Below are 22,109 nucleotides of genomic sequence, written 5' to 3' on the forward strand. Positions count from 1 at the left end.
CCTTCTTAAAATTAATGAGGCAAAGTAGTAAAGTCGCTTTTACTACTGGTTTCCTCTCTTCTTTGTAAAACCTCTGCAAACATCAAAATTTTATATTCTTTAAAGTTTTAAAATAAAGTCTCCATACGATGATAGAAATTGTCAGCATAATGTTTGTGGGTTGGGGCTGAAAAGTAGGACATGAGCTAGAGTTATAAACTGATAAGCATTAAATTTCATATATAGCTTCTACAGTCCATTTCTTTGTGGTCAAATGATCTTGTTTTAACACATTTCATTCATTATAATGTTTCCATTCTTTAATCCTCACTCCCTGATAATCCTTATTTGGCTGCTTCTCCATTAATCTTTATTATATTAAGAATGAACTTTCTGCAATTTCTTTCTTGAACTACTTTCCCTCTGTTACCAAGAGAAGGAAAAATATCCCATGTACATGAAAATGAACTCAAAATATTTAACACAAATATGGCAAGTGTCATCTCATTCATGAATGCTGATGTCTCCCAAGCTGTCATTAATGTGTGCCTGTGGGCACAACTGTGAAATCACTATAAGATACCTGTAAAAAGCTCAATAAATGTACATGAACTATATGGAAATGATTTTAGTATTTTAACACTAAAAAGAAGTCTTTGAATCATATCCCTTGTCCAACAAAAATTATGCATTAATTACTCTTCAATTAAAAAAAAAAAAAGAAAGAAATAGCTTGTAAACATTAGAGATAGCCTCAACTAAGTATAGTGAGAAACAGCAGCCTCAGCACCACCTGGGAGCTTGTTGGAGACACAGAATCTCAGGCTCTGCCCAGTCATATAGAATCAGAATTTGCTTTTAACAAGATCTCAAGGTGATTCTTAAGGACTTTAAAGTATGAAAACATTGCTCTAGAAGTATAAGCCATCTTCCCGGTTTTTCTGAAAATACTTTTTCGAAGACTTTTTCATTGTTTCAAATATCTCTCTGCTTCGCTTTTCTTCTGAAACTTTTACAAACTCCTGAAACATTCCCCATGATGTTGACAACTAATCCTAAAGGACCCAAAATGATGGAAATCTTTATATATAAATCTATGCACACATTTTGTTATCTTGGACAGACTATTAGAAAAATATTTGTATGGCTCATAAGATGAGTTGTAAACCCGCTGTCTAAAAATGGTTTAAAAAATAACAATTCAAAGGCTATGAGAATTTTTTTATCCTGACAACATGAAGACTTTTCTTTTTAAAATTAATTATAGCATGATTTTAATTTGCTTTTCTTTTCTAGTGAGTTTGACCTTTTAAAAACAAACTTATTAGTAATTTATATTCTCTCTTTTGTGATTTATCTTTTTATTTTTCTTAGCCATTCCTCACTATGGTCTTAAAATTTTTCATTATCTCGTGTTTTCAATCTATATGCAGGATGCTAACTAGATGTCAAAATCTTGTCTGTCATAGTCACCAATAACTCATGCTCATTTGAGAAACCTATCTGTAATAAAATAAATGTGTTCTTTAGGTAGTTTATAGAATTATATATTGGGTCCAATCAACAAGTATTTTCATGTCATGCGTGAAATAGTTGATTGAGAATGACTAAATACAAATATGAAATAAAACTTTATTCATTTAATAATATAACTTAAGTATACACGACAACTATATATTCTTTACTGAGCTGCCTTTTCTTAGTTATAGTACAGCATGGTTTTACATTTGAGTCTAAGAAATTATTTTAAAATTATAAAGAAAGAAAGCAAAAAACCCCAAACAAAACAGAACAGCCAATGCAATATTGAAGCAAAGAACAAAGCTGGAGGACTGACACTACGCTACATCAAGACTTACTATAAAGCTACAGTAATCAAGACAGTGTGGTATTGGTGAGATAAAAGATGAATTGATTAACAGAACAGAATAAAGAGCCTAGAAATAGACCCACATAGCTATAATCAACTGATCTTTGACAAAAGAGCAAAAGCAGTACATTAGAAAAAATAGTCTTTTCAATGTATGGTTCTGGGGCAACTGGACATTTACATGCAAAAAATAAATCCAGAAACTAACCTTACACCCTTCACAAAAAAATAACTGAGAATAGATCATAGACCGAAACACAAAATACAATCTAGAAGATATCATAGGAGAAAACCTAGATAAACCTAGAGTAAAGCAAATTACTTTTTAGATATAACACTAAAGGCACATTTTTTAAAGAAATAATTGAATAGATGTACTTCATTAAAATTAATAACTTCTAGTCTGAGAAAGACAATGTTAAGAGAATGAGAAGACAAGCCACAGACTGAGAGAACATATTTTCAAAAGATACATCTGATAAAAAAAATAAAACCATTATCCCAAATATACAAAGAACTACTAAGACTCAACAATAAGAAAAACACACAAAGCAATTAAAAATAGGCCAAAGACCTTGACAGACATCTCACCATAGAAAATACACAGAAGGCAAATGAGCATATGAAAATGTGCATCACACATATGTCATCATATCAGAGAAATATAAATTAAAACAAAAATGAGGTACCACAGCACATCTAATAGAATGGCCAAAATCCAAAACATTAATGACAGCACACATGCTGACAAAATCTGGAGCAACAAGAAGTCTTACTCATTGCTAGTGGAAGTGCAAAATGGTGCAACCACTTTGGAAGACAGCTTGGCAGTTTCTCACAAAATTAAAAATAATCAGCATATAATCCAGCAATCGGGATCCTTGGTATTTATCCAAAGTAGCTGAAAACATATCCACACTAAAACCTGCACACAATATTTATAGCAGCTTTACTCATACTTGCCAGTACCTGGAAATTATGGACAAGCAAGGATGTCCTTCAGCAGGTAAATGGATAAACTGTGGTACATCCAGACAACGGAATGTTATTCAGCACTAAAAACCCATCAAGCTATAAAAAGAATGGATAAACCTGAAATGCATATCATTAAGTGAAAGAAGTCAATCTGAAAAGGCTAATTACTGTATGATTCCAACTATATGGAATTCTGGAAAGAATAAAATTATGGAGACAGTAAAAAGATCAGTGATTGCCAGGGGTTGGGGGACGGGAGAAGGATGGATGAATAGGCTGAGCACAGAGGATTTTTAGGTCAATGAAAGTACTCTACATGATACTATAATAATGGATATAGGTTATCATACATTAACCCAAACCATGGAATGGGCATTATCCAGAGTGAATTGTAACACAAACTATGGACTTTGGGTGAACATGATATGTTGATGTAGGTTATCTATTGCAACAAATGTACCACTCTGGTGGGGGATGTTGATAATGGGTGAGGAGGGGAGCAGGGAGATCTCAGTACCTTCTACTCCATTTTGCTGTGATGCTAAGACTGCTTTAAAAATATAAAGTCTTCATTAAAAATATCCATGGATAAATAGAGTTTAAATATCTTCTTCCAATTATGATATACCTTTTTGTTATGATGTACACCTTCACTGACACTCTTACCTTTAGTGTCCATGGACCAACTTCACAGAATTCCACTGTGCCCTTTCACTCACTTTGCTTTAGCCACTTATGTACTATTTTAATTATTTAAATAAGCCAGAGGTTTTATTGCATTCACAGACATTTACAGATTATCTACTTTACCTGGAAAATCTTCGCTTTACTCTTTACTTACTAAAGGTGTCTTGACTCAAAACAAACAAACTAAACACACACACACTTTCTCAAAGAAGTCTTCTCTGCCTCTGCTGAAAATCTGCAGTAGTCCCTCTCTTAACCATTCTTTTCATGGAAACCACATTTTTTTCTGTCACAGTGCTTATCAGAATTTGCATTGAAAATAATTTTACACTATGGTGGCAAACTTTACAAGTCAATCTCTGGTTTATTCATCACTGATTAAAGAACCCATCTCTTAGAGAATGCCATGGCAACTATACATGTATACTACAATTATAACTCCATAAAAGTAATTATGTTTGTAGCAGACATCATGTATATTGGTTGGCACCCCTTCTCTTCAAGATCAGTATCTACTGATTTATACATGGACTGAGGAAAAATCTTAAAGGCAACGTTCAAGAGAGCTGATTAATTGGGATTTACACGTATGAAGACATGCTGGTGGGTTTGTACTGGGTGGTGGGCTTCACGAAGGAATGGGGGTGAGGGCTATAGGGAAAAAAAATTCTGAAATGATAATTTAATCATGGGACCAGGGTCAGAGAGCAAGAAATAGTTCTGTTTATTGTGTATGGCAGCTCCATGTTTTGTTCAGCCCAAACACTCTCGATATCAATATTTGAGAAAAAAAATTACATGTACTCTCTTTTAAATTGAAGTATACTTGACATATAACATTATATTAGTTTAAAATGGACAACAAATGGTTCAATATTTGTATACACTGTGAAATGATCACCACAATATGTCTAGTTACCATCACTGAAACAATAATTTTTTTTTTTTTGTGATGAGAACTTTCAAGACTTACCCTCTTAGCAATTTGGTGTGAAATCTATGGTCCATAAGTACAGTAGGGACAGCTGTATTCTTTCAGATTACAGGAAGTGAGTACCGCGTTCTTAGAGCAGTGAAAGTATTGGCTGGTGACCTGTGGCAAGCAGCATCCTTGTAGAGTTATGCAGAGGTAATCCCATGAGCAAGTTTAAGAGGCAGATCCAAGACTCCAGAGTGAAACACTTACAGAAGGAATAAGGGGAACAGACATGGTTGTCTGATGCATGCCCAGGTGACTTGGGTGAAAATGAGAATTTTGCAGTGGCAGTAGCTGTAACATTACACAACACAGAAGCTCAAAGATATCAGTGACGTTGGTAAAAAAGAGCAGGTGTGAGAAAAGCACATTGGAATGGTTTGTAAATGCAGTGACACATCTCTGAAGGAGCTCCATGAAACCAGAGGAGAGAAGGGACCTCCAAAAAGGGAGGATTCATTCCAGAGACCATGGCTGGGATATTTTGATTATGGAAAAGTAGTGCACAACCAGGGTACCACTCCTGTTACACACATTTCTAACCACCCACTGGCCAAGTCATCCAGCGGATAAGCAGGTTAGTGGGTACCTATTAGATGATATTTACAGAAAAAAAATTGGTTGGGTATGTGTATGATACCAAGAAACAGATATTACATGAATATGGGTATATTTATGTATTTAGTTTGTTAATAATTTCTTTTGAAATATGTAGTTCTCAAAATAACAAATATTTCTGTTTAGATCTAATGCAGTTTAGAAATGTAGACTAGCATGGGCTGATGTTTTCACTCTTTTATCAACCAGTTCTATTGCATATTTAGCTGCTGGGGTGAGGGGTACAGTAGATACATGGGAGTGAAGATGTTGACTATCACTGGACAAGGTTTGACTGTAGAGACATCACTGTGTTAATTAACAAGCACATTATGGCCATATAAATAGAAAAAAATCATTATTTAAAAAGCCTGTTATAACAACCTCTAGTAGGGGTATGTACCATAGCCTTCTAGATAATTACTATAAAGTGGTGATAAGAAAATACAAGAAAGAATTAGCAAAGCACCTTGATGGGATGGAAGAATCAAGAGAAATTAGAATAGTCAGCATGGTATTATTTATGTGAGAAAATCATTCTGTGAAATGCAGGAGTTCTTTTGTTAGAAATTAAGGCATTCAGATTGATGACAATCTATAGATTTAGATGTTTTGGATTAGTGCAAAGGATAAGACTATATCATTTAGGACAGGTGAGATATAACATGTATGGGAAATTTATAAAAACATCTAAGTAGTTGACAGGCTATTTAATAAGGTTTGTAAAATCCTTAGGGACCAAGATTTGCTTTGAGGAATGTCTACCTTATACTCTCATTTATTCAACACCATTTTCAGACTGCTAAACAACTTTTTTTTTTACTAAACTGAAGTTGTTGAATTGTGTTTAACATTAAATTTTTGCTTTCTATTAATGTCTTAATCTGATTTCTAAGTTGTTTAAGATTTTCCCAGAAATATCATCTGTCAATTTGAGTACTATTTTCAAAACAGATGGAACAAAAAGACATAATGGTTTTCTAAAGTTTAATACCAAAATGCCTATAAAAGTGAACAAGTAGAGAATACCTTCCTGTATGTTAGTAAATTAAGAAATTCCTCAGTAGAAAAATTAACTATATTGTTTTACAAAATAGAGTATATTTCATCATGATAATAAGAAAATCAATAACTTGCAAAAACAGTATAAACTGTCAACCCGATTTATACTTTAATATAATAATATTGTTTTCAAGATGTAGCTTGTGATCCTTTGAGTCATACTCTATTATAACTTAGAGTAAATTACACCTTTAGTTAACGTGTTCATTATGAAAAACATATGCATACACAGATAAATTCATGATTTTTGTAACTAATAAAGATAAAAATTTGACCTTCAGCCAGTAGATGGAGAAGTTGATCTTATAGTAGATTCACAGTGCTATTAAAAGTCTCTTTGTAACTTGCAGCACAGACTAAAATTGCTGCTGATTCAGGTATTTGGGGATTGTTTTCACAGTTATTTTCTGGCTTCTCTGCAAAAACAGCTCCACTAGTTACTCTCTGGCATCACTCAAGGGATGGGTATTGTTTTTCAGAGACTATCCTGCACAATCCTTATGTGCTTTGTTTATAGGCACTTTTTTTTTTTACTGTCTTTCCTATTTCCAAACAAGCTGGAAATGTTTCTTTTCTTCATAAATTATTGCTGAAAGTTTGTATAGTACAGCTTTTTAGGAACCACAAAATGTTTATGAGTAAAGGCACTGAGTGATAGAATCAGCACCTCTCAAAGCAGGAAGAAAATTTAAATTCTTTTTAGGGTAAACTGGTTTTCTGAAAAAGGCAACACACATTACATATTCCAGCATGCTTTTAGAAATTATGTGTGCTCACATCCACCTTGGATGAGCTCATAAATAAATAAGTCAATGAACAAATTATCTTGAACAAATTCTTAGATCAAACCCTTAGTCATTTGTTTAGCATATAGGCAGTTTTTCTATATCTGAAAAGGTATTAAGAATCCTGAAAATTCTGCATAACTAGGTTTTGGATGTTGTTCCTTTATGCTAGCATTTTGGTTGTAAAAATGTTCATGTTTAGACAGCAAAATATGCATAATAAAGCAATATATGAAAAGGCAAGAAAACTACATGAGACGGGCTGTCTAAGCTTTATATTTAGAAAAGTGGGTTAATGTTTTAATAAAATTGATAATAATAAGTAAATACTAAGATAATGATCAAAATGGAAATACAGGACATGGGTATTATAATAAAATTACTTTCTTTAAGTCAAGTGACAATTTGAAAATACATGCACTCTATTAGAGATCTTGAAATAACTATTATCTATAACTTTGTTTTGACAGTTCAACAATTCCCATTGTCTAAAAATACATGCTTAATCCTTGCTATGTTTAAATGCATTAAAACTCCATATAGGCAAAACTAGAGATTATTTCTGAGAGAATGGGTTGTGGCTAATATGCACTCATTTATTAAAAATATAGTTCCTTTTTTACTTTATATAACTAATTTGAATTCCAAATTATTTTAACATATCATTTATATTATTCAATTTAACAAATATTTATTGAAAGCCTATGTCCCTGCTCTGAAATAACTTTTTTTTTTTTTTGTGAATAAGATAGATAATAAACCAAAAAATATAGGTACAAATCATTACAGATTGCAAAAGAAGATATAATAAAGTGATGATGCAGGGTTGGGAAAGTCTTAGGGTATTATTAAAAAAAAACCCTCTCAACAGTACATTCACTATGTTGCCATTTGAGAAATAATTGTACAGAAAAATAAACATACACATTTATACGCAAATTCACATACATGCTTAGTCTTTATACAAATAAATGAATAATCTCTGAACATAAGAGTGATTTATGGATAATTTTTTTGTTTGTCTGTTTTATTTCCTTTTACTTTCCTATTGTGTACACTTTTGAAACTGACATTGTAAAAGTTTTTTGTTGAAAAAGTCATACCCATGTATAAAGAAAAGCAGAAGAATTAACTGAGTTGAAGCAGTTAAAAAGTCAGTATTACTGTCTGTAGACTATTGTTCATTACTGGGATCTAAGAAAAAAAAGTATTTAGCATGAAGGCATTAATGATAAATGCTTTTAATTTTTTGTGTGTGATTCTTGATAAGTACTGGTAAAATATAGCCTTTTAAGGAATAGAATATAGGAGAAAAAAAGGAGTTAGATTCAGAAACACCTCACATACTTTTAAAAATAAGTATTTCTATAAGACCGAAATCTACTAAGGAAATACCTATAAAATATTGGAGTGCCATTTAACACAAATTGGAAATTATTTACATAGTTCTTACAATAAATAGGAATTTCACTGTATGTAATCGAATAGGTAAATATAAACATATAAATGCATTTATAACACAATCAGGGATTGTCGAAGATGGGAAACAACAGCACAAAGACCATTATGTTAGATTAGAAAAGATAAAATTCTAGTCTTGACTTTTTCTCTAAAGTCATGTGAACAGATCATTTGACTTCAGAGAACTTCACTATATTCATCTATTAAAAGAGAGACTTGGATAAGATGACCTTTAGTTCCCTTCCATGTTAAAGTCTATGATTTTATCATGTAAATATAACAGATGGAAAAGTATTTCAATTTTTTTCTTGAATTTTTAGATACAATTTTAATCCTCTATGTTTTTAAAGCTTGCAGATACAAACAGAAGTGAAATAGTCCACACTCTTATTTTATGGACAAGGATACTGGTGCTCAGAAACATTAGGTAAGTCAACCGAGATTTCAGAGTTACATAGTGGTAGAGACTAAACTTGAACTTAGATTTAGTAAACTGTCAGGTTCCAGGTTTGATAGAATTCCATGATAGAGGTAATCAAATTCAAGTGCACTGTTTTATTTTATTTCTTTCTATTTACAATATATTTTGACTTAAGATGAAAAACTTGTAGGAACCAACTTACATTAGAAATCTTATATTGCTAATAATATAAGATTCTCCTAACGACTGTGGGAGAAGTAGAGCTCCTGATATTTGGAAGAGAAACTCTCCATCTTCTGGCTCGTGTTCCCCTAAAGTCAAGGGAGGAACCCTAGCCATTCTAGTCATGAGGGATCACATGCATAGGAGAAAGAATTGGACTAATGGTACAAACTGGGGTCAGTCAGAGCTGCTTTGATTATTGCCATAGTTAATTTTCTCTAGAGAACTACGAAAATTAATTAACAATACAAATAAATAAAATCACAGTTCCTCTGGAAAGGGCAAAGTATAAACTACTCTAGGTATAAATCCCCAACCTTAGGCATATTGGAGATCCAAGGACAACAACCTATGTCAAAGATAAAATAATAAAAATGGCAAACCAATTGAGGAAATGAACCACTATGAGGAAATTAAGAGGAAAAAAAGTATTGACTGCAAAAATAAGATGATTCACGGTAAGCACACAAAGGAGAATGAAAATACTAGATCAGACCCTGGTGAGTCTGACCTCATGAGGTCAGCCAGTAACAACAACAGTCAAAATGCTCATGGTCTTGCATTGTTTGGAGGCAGGTAAAAACACTGATTACTTTAGACTTTTTAGATATGCTTTGTAAAACTACAACATTAAGCATTACAGGGATAGAAAAAGAACATTCAAGTTCTAAGTTTGAATAGTTCAGAAAGGTAAAAGGAAAACTCAAATCTACAACAGGCATAGATGAAGGAAAAAAAAATGGGGAAATTCTTATAGTTAAGTTAGTGAAAATAAGTAAAGAGGAAATAAAATTAAATAAAAAGCTTAAAATATCATTTTAAAGTCCAATTAGTTAAATATAAAAATTAAAATATATTTTCATTTTTTAAAAAAGAGACTAAGATTTCTAGTAAAAACATAAAAACCATATACTCTTTATATGAGGTATACTTAATTTACAATTACTAAAAAAACTGAAAATACAGTAAAGAAAAATAAATATGCTAGGGAAATAATAACAGTAACTAACCAACTATGTAAGTAGATATAAGGCACTTGCTAAAAGCATCCTGAACATAGACACTTGGTTTTATTTTCTGGCTATTTTCCACTACCTAACATACAGTAAAGAGCCAACAAATATTTGTTGAATAAATCAATAGATATATATTAGGACAATAAATACATAAATACCTGGATTGGATGTATATACACCTAATTCATGAAAATAGTTGTTTCTGAGAAGATAGAGCAGGACAACAGTAGAAAAAGAAAACTCTATAATTTTCAGTGACTTTTATTTTAAAAAATATCGAAATCCATTATCTTAGATATCCCACTTCTTGTCCTTTCAAATAATTATTATTAAGAGTAGTAAAGGACATGAACTCATGGTTATCTCCTTATTGTGTTCTTAAATACGTTAACACTGAAATTCGAGAAATGTGAGCGGTTGAGTTTTTCAAAAGTATTACTCATTTGCATGAGTAATGCAAGAGATGTTTGGGAAATCATGTCCTGAAAAGTTTCCCAAACAAGTTATCTTTAAGGGAGTTTTAATTCTGGTACAGTTTAGCATCAACTATGTACTTGAGATTCAAATTGAACATAAAAAAATTAAAATATATGTTCAATGGGCCAATGACCACAGATGCATCACAGAGCTATGCTAGAAGAGCTGATGAAACATCTGACGTTTTATAATTAGACTGTGGTTGTAACATGCTGATTGCAATCAAGTGCAATATGGTGGAAGAATTAGTGACTTTTATGTTTATTAAATCCTTTATCATATACTATGACTTGCATGCAGGCCTTTGTAAGATCAGAAAGTCTGAATGTTTAAGGACTGCACAGAACAGGAAGTGTACTCAATGTGGTCATATGCTTAAGTTGTTCCTCATCCTATAAAGCACTTTGTATTTTGTATTTATATATTTAATTTAAATAATCATGGTCTTTTAAAAAGGCAGATGGACTATTTCTTATTAAAATATTCTTTTTTATAACATACATACAAACAGTAAAAAGCAATGATTGACATATTGACAACTATAGAAAAATATCCCTCACTCTAGTTTTTCTGAGGAATAAATCTAGTAGGTGTGTCACTAGAAATAGTAAAATAAAATAAAATTTTTTCCATTTACACTGATTCTTTCGGCATATTGATGAAGCTGTATTTCTAACAGCTTTGCTTTATTTATCCTGTCCTTATTTCAGGCTAGCACACGCGTGTGTGTGCATGTGTGTGTCTTCATGTCCTTAGCCCCAACAGTCATCGTTTATTCTCAGCTATCAAATAGAAGTGTTAAATAGCAAGTTATTACTTCCTCGCTCTGAACGTTCTGTCCCAAAGTCTCAATTCACACATGTTGTCTTCACTTGGCTTCATTTAAGTCACATTTTTCATTCTTCTTTTTTTCCTTCCAGCTTCTACTGACTTCTGATTAGCTCTGGGATTCAATTCTGCCAGTCTCTTTTGTTTGTATTTTTATACTAGAATACATCTTTTCTTAGCTTAGCAATTTTTTAAATTGGCAATGAGCTTAAAATATTGACATTAAAATTATTCTCATTTAGTTAAATATTTATTTTACTTATATTTACTTGTTTTAAACTAATTATTACATATCACATGCTTAAAATAATCCAACTTATTAAAATAAAGTATGAATCAAGGCAAGCGTTTCACTGAACTTGTACTAATACCATCTGACAAGTGACAGATTGGACACACAGAATATATATCACATTGTACTGTAAATGTTATTTTTGTATTTTGACTGCCTTACTTACTAGATTGAGAAATACTTGAAAGAAACAGGTTGTGTGTACTTTATTTCTGCTTCTCAGCAGCTATAATAGTGCTTCCTTCAAATTGATGGAAAGCTGAGAACCAGAATGGGTGCTTGTGCTGACCCTCGAGCACTTACCACACATGCATGTGAGAAATGCATTTCCGCCCTCTGTTCTATCTATCCGTATCCTGCCTCAGCAGTACGGCATCAAAGTAACAACTCTTTAAGATCATTTGTCTTTGGTTCCCTAAAGCTAATTTATTTACACAAGGGGAAAAGATTAATCAAATTAAAGTTATGAATAGGTTTGTAATAAATGGTGCTTAATGGACGTAGAAGCCAGAAGCACTTTTATTCCGCACCTTTATCCTTTCCGCACCTTTATCCAACTCTAAAGAAGGTGACTAGACATCTTTCACACTTTTAATAAAGACAGAGAGTATTTAAAAGTTATTTTTCACTGTTATTGCTTTTCTTCTTTTAATAGCGAGGGTCAGCGATTCCTGATAGAAAACAAGCAAACCAGATTTCAACTCTATACTTCTTGCCAAATGAATGTCTGCCTCTTTAAATTTTCACCTCTGATGGTCTTTGCTCCTGATTCAACTTCTTATCTTTATGCAGTAAATGTTCAATCTACTGAATGAATGTAAAACTTGAAGGCAGGCTCTTAACACAGCTTTAGAATTAGTGAAACCAGAAGAGCAGTTGAGAGCATAAATTCTGGAGGGAGCTTACCTGGACTTGAATCCTGGAACTGCCACTTACTAATTGTGATCTTGAGAAACTTATTTAACCATGCTTAGGTTCAGCATCCCTACCCATAAAATGGAGAAAATAGTGGCACCTGTATCATTGGATTGTATGATGGTTAAATGAGCTGCTATTTATTATGTTCCTAGAACAATGACTGGTACAGAGTAAATGCTATATAAATGTTTGTTTTCAAAATAAATAAAACTTATGTAGGCTGGTAGAGCTCCTGGTATTATCTGCAAGATTAATTTAATAATATACTACATTTCTGGGTGTCTTATAAATACCATACATCTGTTCCCAAGAGTACGATATTTTATAAATTCATTTTGGCTTAATGCAGCCTGAAGGTAAAACTTGACTTTGTTCATGACTTCTTTTCCTGCAACCTGTAGCTTTTGAAGGCTAAGTAATTTTAAGTTTGGAAATATTCAGGAATGAAGAAATGTAATAAATTTTCTGATATTACTCTTATCGTGAGTTAAGAAATTCGGATAGGGTCATTGGGATTGTGAGTGTAGAAATTTGTGCTAAACACCCTCAGAATACATGCAATAGCACAAACACCCTATTCTCCGAGTTTATAATTTCAGTAGAAAATATAAATAATAAAAAATACCACTAATCAATATTAATAAGTACTTGTTGAATACCTAATATATATTTATGAAATATATATTTCAAAAGATTCAATAGAAAAAGGCCATAATTATCATAATAAGGAAATGCAATGTTTCTGAGTAATCAGAATGAACACAAAATGGCTTTAAAAAATTGAGTCTGATGAAAGAAAATTTAACTTTAGGTGATAAACACAAGATGCAATATACTTATGACGTATTATTGAATGGCATACTTGAAGTCTATGTAATTTTATTAAGCAATATTTTATTAACCAATAAATTTAATAACATTTAAAAAACTGAGTCTTGGAAATGGCTTTTGAAAAAAATGGATGAAAACATATTCATAGAACAAAGTAGTTGGCTTTTAGGATGGAATAAGGTCTACTTCTAAAGGAACAGAATTGGATCCTATGAAGGAATATACTTATTGAAATTTTCTACTTTGCATGTAAGGTATGATATGCCCTTCCTGGCCTATTGGGAGAGAGTGGTGTTGCAGATTGTTCAGCTTTCAGTTTATACACTTTACAGTTTCACATCTGAACAATTATATTCTAGAAAAGAGAAGATTTAACCCTGGGTCATGATTAGATAACAACAGCTGAGGTTATATGAAGGTACATGCTCTTTTAGATTGAAGTATTTTGCCATCTCTGCCCTGACTGGTTTAAGCTTTGGTTTTTCAACAATTTTGTTGAAATTTTAGAGTTCTTAAACACTCAGATGTTTGCCAGATTACTTTATGAGGTTTACATTTTAAAGATAAATGCATGAGTTTGAAGTTTTATTTTTTCCGTCCATTAATAAAAAGGTTAATTATCTCAAATACCCTTTTCCCTTTAAAAGATAAACACTTTAAAGTTTTCCAGGATGTCGGCAGTGAGCAATCATAAAATTCAAACTACCACAATCTATAAGATTGCACGTTATCTAGCCCCAGCGTGACTTTCTACATTTATTATATGCCTTTCTCTACCTGCCCAAGAAGTTATAGTCACACTGGATTTTTTTAATTCTCAGAACACATCAGGCTTGTTCTCAGTAAATGACATTTAACTTTTCTGTTCCTTCTGTCTGTGATGTTTTTCATCTAATTTATCATCGATATTATTTATTATTAATTTTATCACTTTAGTATAGAAAGAAATAATTTCTAAAATTTTCTTATAAAAATTGGAGGCACCATAGAAATTAAGTATAAAATAACACAGAGTAACTAGGAGGAAAGAGATCGGATAATTTAAAATAAAGAAAATCAATCTAATTAATACATTCGAATACAAAATTTGACTCTGAGATAAGTGGCAAAAGAACAAAAAGGAAAATTGAGAAAAGCATTAGTTTAACAAACCACAATAAAATAGAAAAAAAATAATTCAACTGAATGCAAAAGGGAGTAATATAATAATACATAACACCCAAAACATCAAATATGATAAAGACATTCAGAGACTGATTTGAAAATTCCTGTGGGTCTATGTTATTTATAATAACCTGTACTGTAAACTATTAAGCTTCATTTTATAAATCAAATATAAAGAGAACAGAATTGGAAAAGTCATAACTTTTTCAATCAATCACAATTCAGTTCATTTGGGAGACTTCAGAATGGTTTGTGCTGCCAAAGCAGATATTTTCAAATGCTTTTTTGGAACCTATTTCATCAACATAATATTGCAAAATATGTAATCATCTTTATCAAGACTATGCAGCAGCTCTCATGCTCATAGCAACACCCCCAAATCACTGCAAGTTGGCTTCTTCCCGGTTGCCAAGGCTTTCAGTAATCACCACTCTGTGAGAATGCAGCTGGCTTACCATTTGGTAGCCTAAAGAAAAACAATTCAAGCCTTTGCACAATCATTGGGTTTCCTACTCTACAACATATTGATTTCAAAAACCACATTCTTTCATAACTCGCACCTGCGTCTTTGCTCTTGCAATGGCACGAATTTATAATCAATCCAAATGAGGAGTAGATTCTCACCCAAGTAGGAGGAAAAATATCACAGGAAGAGCTTAAATATCTAACAACACAGTTAATCTTTTGTGCTTTCTTACCTATCCTTTATCTATTTGCCTGTATTTTTTTTTTAATTTTCAAATCTTTCACTAACACGAATATTATATTCCTTGCATTCTGCAGACCCTCTCTCATTAGATCTATTAAATTTTATTCTTCTAATTTCTTCCCTAAATATGGTATGGCTCAGGCAAAACCTCTGCAGAGTAACATTCAGTCATTTTCTCTGTTCACTGATGAGAGTAGGAAACTATTATCATATTTCAACTGCATATACTTTCGAGAGATTACATTTATAGGCAATATCATTTACCATATATACTTAAATCAAAATTCCCCTGAATTTATTAGACTGTAAAGTATACTACATAGGTTCAAAATGGAATTTTAAAATACTAAACAAATTTCTTCTCCCAGAGTCAGAATCTTTCTTTTACAAAATTATAAGAAAATATAATTGCAATCGAAAGTCTCTTAAAGTGATGTAAGAGGTAATTAATTACTCCTGACATGTATCAATAATAAAAAATAATAATATTCAATATTGATATATAAATTGTTACTTTCAAGTTCAGTTATCTAGAAATCTAAGCCTCTACTTACAAACTCTCTTTGAATGAGAGAACTAAATGGATCAAAGGAACTTCTGCTAACCATCCATAGTAAGATTCCATATCCATCAAAGTGGAGGCAAGTGAGATTTAGAGAACTCTAGAAAGAAAACAAAGACAATTCCATGGCTAATGGGAAAATTTGGAATAAAGCAGACTTCATTTTTAAAGAACTGATTATTTACATTTACTTGCTTTGGTGTTTTGCTGTATTATGTACTAAACATTGTGATTTGACCCTATTTCTTTTCATAATTGGTATTTTTAGTAAATGTTTTATTGAGTTGAATGACTAAAACTATTATACAATGATTTTAATAATTCCACAATCATTTACTTCGTATCATCTATATATAAAGAAATGTACATACTTATATTCAACTATTCTATATGATCATAAGTTACTCCACAATTATAAAGAACTTAAAATAAATTAAAGTTAACCTTTTCAATATTTAAATGGATGTATTACTACAAAATCTGATGCAATCATGCTGGAAACAAAACATTTGAAACAAACACATTTTAGTAGTTTTCTGATTTTAGACCACTTTCAGGGTCATGGGAAAAAAACAAATATTGAATTATGAATTTTTAGGGTAAAAAGATCACTGAGACTATAAAGACCAGACTATTTTTTGCATATTATGAGACAATTAATGCTCAGGAAAAATTTTTAAAAATTGAATGGAGGCAAATAAATAACTTATATGTAAAAATAAAGGAAGAAAGAAGATAAATCACTGAATTTCTTCTTTTCTTATTTTTAAAGGAATATAGAACTATTGACCACTGTTTACCAGTATTTACAATAAAGTAAACAATATGCAGCTTGATAACATTCTGATTACTACAAAGTTATTGTTTTTCCTGGCTTCTGCTGAACCAGTAACCCAAATACTTAGTTGAGCCTACATGTAAGGAATGAGTTGGGGTAAAGGAAAAACATGCAGGTCAAGAGTTTAGATTACAAAAGTTCATTCACCCATTTATTCCTGCAGGTCCTAAATTGCCAAGTCTCCCACCAGGTCTACTCTTCATTCCATGAATGAAGTCCTAAATATTCCATGAATGCTGACCATTTCGTGAAAACAGCACAAAGATTTCAATTTCTTGTAAATGAATGGTTCACTAGAAGGAAGCTTTAAATAAATCTTACTTGCCTAATTGAAACATGCCAGGATTTGCCTAGTTTTCTCATTTGGGTGGGGAAGTTGTTGGTAGTAAAAAAATTATGTTTTAAGGAGTTTTCCAGATAAACTGACATTTATATGACTGTAGATATGCATATGGAGTCTGAGATGACTGCTTTCAAATTGTCCAATTTTAACTACTTACAATATTTTTAAATTGCCCAATTAATTACATATTATCTATTTAATTTCAAAAATTAAATCTTCAGGAAAAAAATTTTAATTTAACTTGAAGTGACTTATTTCTTAGGTTGTTGAAAATGATGGCATCCCAGAAACTCGCTTATCCATGGTCGTGAAATGCTGTTTTTGTTTTGGTAAATGTTAAAAAAGGAAAGAAAAGAAGAAAAGAAAAGAAAAGAAAAGAAAAGAAAAGAAAAGAAAAAAGAACCATTTACATATGTATTTTATGTATACATACCAAAAAACCCCAAAGACCCAGAATGATCCTTAGACATACATGAGTTAAACATAAAGTTTGACCGAGTGATGACAATGCAGATTTTCCCAACATTTAGAAAAGCTGTTCTCTGATGCAGAAAAAAAAATCTACCATGCTATCAAATTTTTTTTTTTCTGATAAATAAAGCAACTATAGAAAGCTTTGGTTCAAAGTAACCAGTGCTATAGATTCTATCTATCTATCTATCTATCTATCTATCTATCTATCTATCTATCATCTATCTATCATCTATCTATCTTAGTCTCTCTTCACACAAAGCAATTACAATTTGAGGACACAATATTTGCCTCTTTGCCAGCACCAAATCTGCCTCATCTGAATCTTTCCATTCCATGAGAAACATTAATTCTCCACTGTTGTCTGCGGTACCAATTATTAGACTTCTAGCACAAACTCTTGGTTTATCAGCAGCATCTCTTCTTCAATTTGCTATCATTAGACACTGTCAGATAAAGATTTTCTTTTTTGTACCATCTTTTTCTTTACCAGCTTTTTGAGAATTCGAAAATGCTTCCATTAACCCTGCACAATTTAAATTTTCTTCAGGTTCCCACGTATTGTCCCTTTTTCCACTTCAGGAAAGACTTCACCTTACCGTTTATTCGGTCCGTCGGTTCAGTACTTTTTCCGCCACAAATTCTTCATTTCCTGTCTCTTCAACTTTTTTACTTTTAGCATTCTGTTTCTTTCCCCCTTTTTTTTGCAATATAGTTTTATTGGGGATTATTTTTTATTACAGACTTGAAGAGCTGTTATTCACAGACTCCAAGCTGCCCCAAGTCTCATGTCTGTGGCATCTCCCCATTTTATTTGTTAATGAAAGGAATTTTTCAACGTGGTCTAGATTTGAAACAATTATACAAAGTCTCATATCCAGTCTGAATTGTCAATTCTTTTCAGATTAACCAGCTAAAAGTAATATTGAATCTACTGATTTCAATGATGTGAAGTCTGTTAGAATTATAAAAGGAACAAGCTAAACTATGACATTTATTTCCCATTCATAGTGCTCAATGACATATCCTTTAATAAAACTTCTGCATGAATTGAGTATGTATAATAGGAACTTAAATTCTTTCCTAATTAAAGCCAAAAAATAGCCTTTGCGAAGCCCTCAATCTATCTGAGATTGCTTTCATCATTTTAAAATAGAAATTGGAATGTTTCTTTTAAATTTTTTTGAAGAAAAACAGAATTAATGACTTCAACTTACATAATTAAGCTAGTTTTTAACATCTGTTTCTCTCTCACTCATATACGTACAAACGTACCCTGATTCAAACCATCACACTCTTCCTACACTGAGAGCACATGTGTTTTAGATGTGACAGAGAATACAATAAATAGGAAGGATTTTCTCTTAACTCACAAGTTTTATGTAAGAAAATGTTTACTATTTTCTTTTAAACATAAAAACTCCACAGTTTAAAAAGTATATATTTATTTGTTAATTCTATAGAATCATCACCCAAGAATACAAAAGATAAAATCGCCTTAGTCATTTTCATTTGACAATTTTCTATATACCTGATTAGTCCATTAGCTCTTCATTTATACCAACTTTTATGTGGTCCAATTACTACAAATCCAGAGTAACTCCTACCTGCCATACTTTTGGCTTCCTTACCTACAAATATAATTATTGCCTTCCCATCCCTCTTTATTCACACAATTTCAATACCTTTGATGCTATACCAAAAGCTTTGAGGAGAAACACAAAACTCTGTAGATTGATTTTCAGGGCTATTCAGGTCACACCCCAATTTATAACTCAAGTCTTAATAACAATGGCTAAAACTGTGTGTGCGTGCGTGCGTGTGTGTGTGTGTGCGTGCACGTGCAATTAATATATGTATGTGTACTATTTATGTAATCTTCTCAATGATCCAATAAGGGAGATACTGTTAATATCCCTATTTTAGATATAAGAACACTAATGCCTAGAAAAGTTAGGTTCATCTTTGAAGGTCACAAAGAAAATGCCAGAATTAGAAATCGGGTTGTCTGACACCTAGAGGCCATGTTGTGTTATTATTAAATTGCTTACTTGAGCAGGCCAATAGATTCACTCTACTGAAAAGATAACATTTTTATCCTCTTTTTATGCATTTTCCTATTCTAAAATGCCATCTCTTATTCATTGATTGTATAAATCCTTCATATAGTCTTTGCCAGTTGAGGCTTATTCTCCTTTTTCTGAAGCTCTTTGGTACTGTGGTCATCAAGCTGAGCTGTGCATGTCTAAGGAGGGTAAAAAAGATGATTCATTGGAAAAAGAGAATAAAATATTTAAAAGTCTAATTATATTCAATTATCTTTCATCATTTTAAATTTGTTTTTAAAATAAGTATGATTAGTTTAATGCTATATAGACACGTTATATAAATATAAATCCATGTATTGGAGAGGCATGGTTCAATGTGTTAGTATTCAGTGTACTTGATTAAAAAGTTTACAGATCACTGATCAATATTATTAACAAATTTTCTCACACATTGATTTTTACTGTATTTTTACTATTTTGTAATATGTCATCTATCCATGTAAATCATTTGTTCCTTGAGGACAGAAATTATGTTTTAAATTTCTTTTTAAATTACCTATATCATTGAAATGACCTTACGTAAGTGACCCCACTGTCAGGGAAAACCCTGATATTTGCAGACTCTGTACCACAAAACATTTACATATATAAAACGAAAAATAATTGCAGGTCAACTGAAACACTGAAGAATGCTAGGTATAAATTAGTGGGAATATGCTGACTTCAATTAGTAAAGGAGAATTTATTATTGATTTGATTTCAGCTTGGCAAAGGTTATACAGCAGTTTTTTGGTTTTTTTTTTAGGTACAGAGTTTCTATTATAGCTTCTGGATGTGCTCTATCAGTGTCTTCAGGATGAATGCAGCCCAGCACCCTGGGCCAGAGACTCTGTGGATTGAAAGAAATCTCAATGCTCTGCACAATTAATTTCTTTGATTTTCAAGAATACATAATCATGTAGAAAATTTGTTAATCAGAAGACTGAGTAGCTTAAAAATAAAAACAGATATATTAAAATAAGGAAAATTTAAGAATATTTAAGTTATTTTAAATTAAGTTATAAAAGCTCCCCAATATCTGTATTTTCTTTCCGGAATGGCTGATACTTAGGAAAGACTATCACAACATATTCCTCTCTACTTCTCAACAGTCACTGTGTATGGTTATAATTTCTCATATGCCATGCCTTTCTGTGCTCCTGCAACTTCGAACATATTTATTTTATGAACTAGGTATCGCTTTTGCTGTAAAGACACTTTCACATGTTTGCTCTAACCTCACACAAATCAGGCTTGAGTAGGTGTGATGTTTTTATGTTTGCCGACCTTCCATTGTATTATAATCAAAAACAAGAGTCTATCATAGATATATATGATGTATTACTGAATTGTACACTTGAAACCCATATAATTTTATTAACCAATGTCACCACAATAAATTTAATTTAAAAGAATATGGCTTATATCTAATAACACACCATTACAGCTTTTGCTTTTGTTTGTAAGACAAATTCAACAGGAAATAATCACATATATTTCAGCAATTGATGTGGGAGAAAGGAAAAACACATATAAAAACATATACACACGGAAACACACACATACCACAAATTCAAGGTCTCTGAAATTACCAAGAAATAAGCATATTTAAAGGAAACAACCAAGAGTCTAAATTGATGAAGTGCTTTTGATCTCACAGTTTAAATGCTATTGGAAGAAATAGTTGTTTGGTGGTGGAAACAAAATGCCTTTTTTTATCCTTTTGAAAATTAAATACTTATATTTTCAAAGTATATAAACATTAAAGATATTACTAAATTGGTTGTTTTAAAACTATATCACATCACTGACGTAAGGAAAAATTAAATCACAGTCAAGAAAATTAAATATTAACATTTAGCAATGCAAATCCTGCACATCTCAAAATTTCAAACAATGAAGAAACTGCTTGTTTTTTCTATAATCAGGTGGACAAGTTAATCTTGTATACATTAAAATCAAAATAAAATATCTGTTCCAAGATTTTTGGGTTACTCTCTTAAAAAGCATCTTCTCCTTTTCCTTTTCTAACTGTCTCAAAGAAAATTTAAGTGCTCGATTAGTACTCTCAAAAATAATGTATATTATTGTATAAGAGGTTTGCTTTACAAAACAGAACTAACTATCCCACTGATACCTTGCCAGGAGATAAAAAGCATCTATCCATCAGTCATAATATCTGCTTTGATATTACATGGTCGATCTGGATTAAAATGAACATAAATTTAAGCTTCTAGAGTGCACAATAAACAGTGCAGTAGCCAGTGCTCTTGAGAGGCATCAGAACTGCTCACATTCTTTCCTCTCAGGGCATTCATAATTGTCTCTGGAAGACAGCATAGTAAAATGAAATAAAAGAATCAACAACTAAATATAATATCAATGTGACACAGATGAAATCTAAGGTTCTGTGGTAAAAATAAACGAGACTTGTGAACTCTATAGTCAGAAAAATTTTGAAGGGCAGAAGAAAGGAACAGACAGAGTATCCCGGTATGAATAAAAGCAGGGAGTAGAGATCACTGAGGGATGAAGAGA

The 22,109-nt window shown here is 31.8% G+C and overlaps 1 protein-coding gene and 1 pseudogene across 2 annotated transcripts in view; both read right to left on the reverse strand.

Annotated features, from left to right (window-relative positions):
- The window catches only part of GALNTL6 (polypeptide N-acetylgalactosaminyltransferase like 6), an 886,098-nt gene that overhangs the window by 627,013 nt on the left and 236,976 nt on the right, over positions 1 to 22,109 (reverse strand). The window lies entirely within an intron of this gene.
- On the reverse strand, positions 17,721 to 18,212 carry LOC120613169 (chromobox protein homolog 3-like; annotated as a pseudogene).

The sequence above is a fragment of the Pteropus medius genome, unplaced genomic scaffold (genome assembly GCF_902729225.1).
Source record: "Pteropus medius unplaced genomic scaffold, Ma_sr-lr_union100, whole genome shotgun sequence".
NCBI classification, from domain to species: domain Eukaryota; kingdom Metazoa; phylum Chordata; class Mammalia; order Chiroptera; family Pteropodidae; genus Pteropus; species Pteropus medius.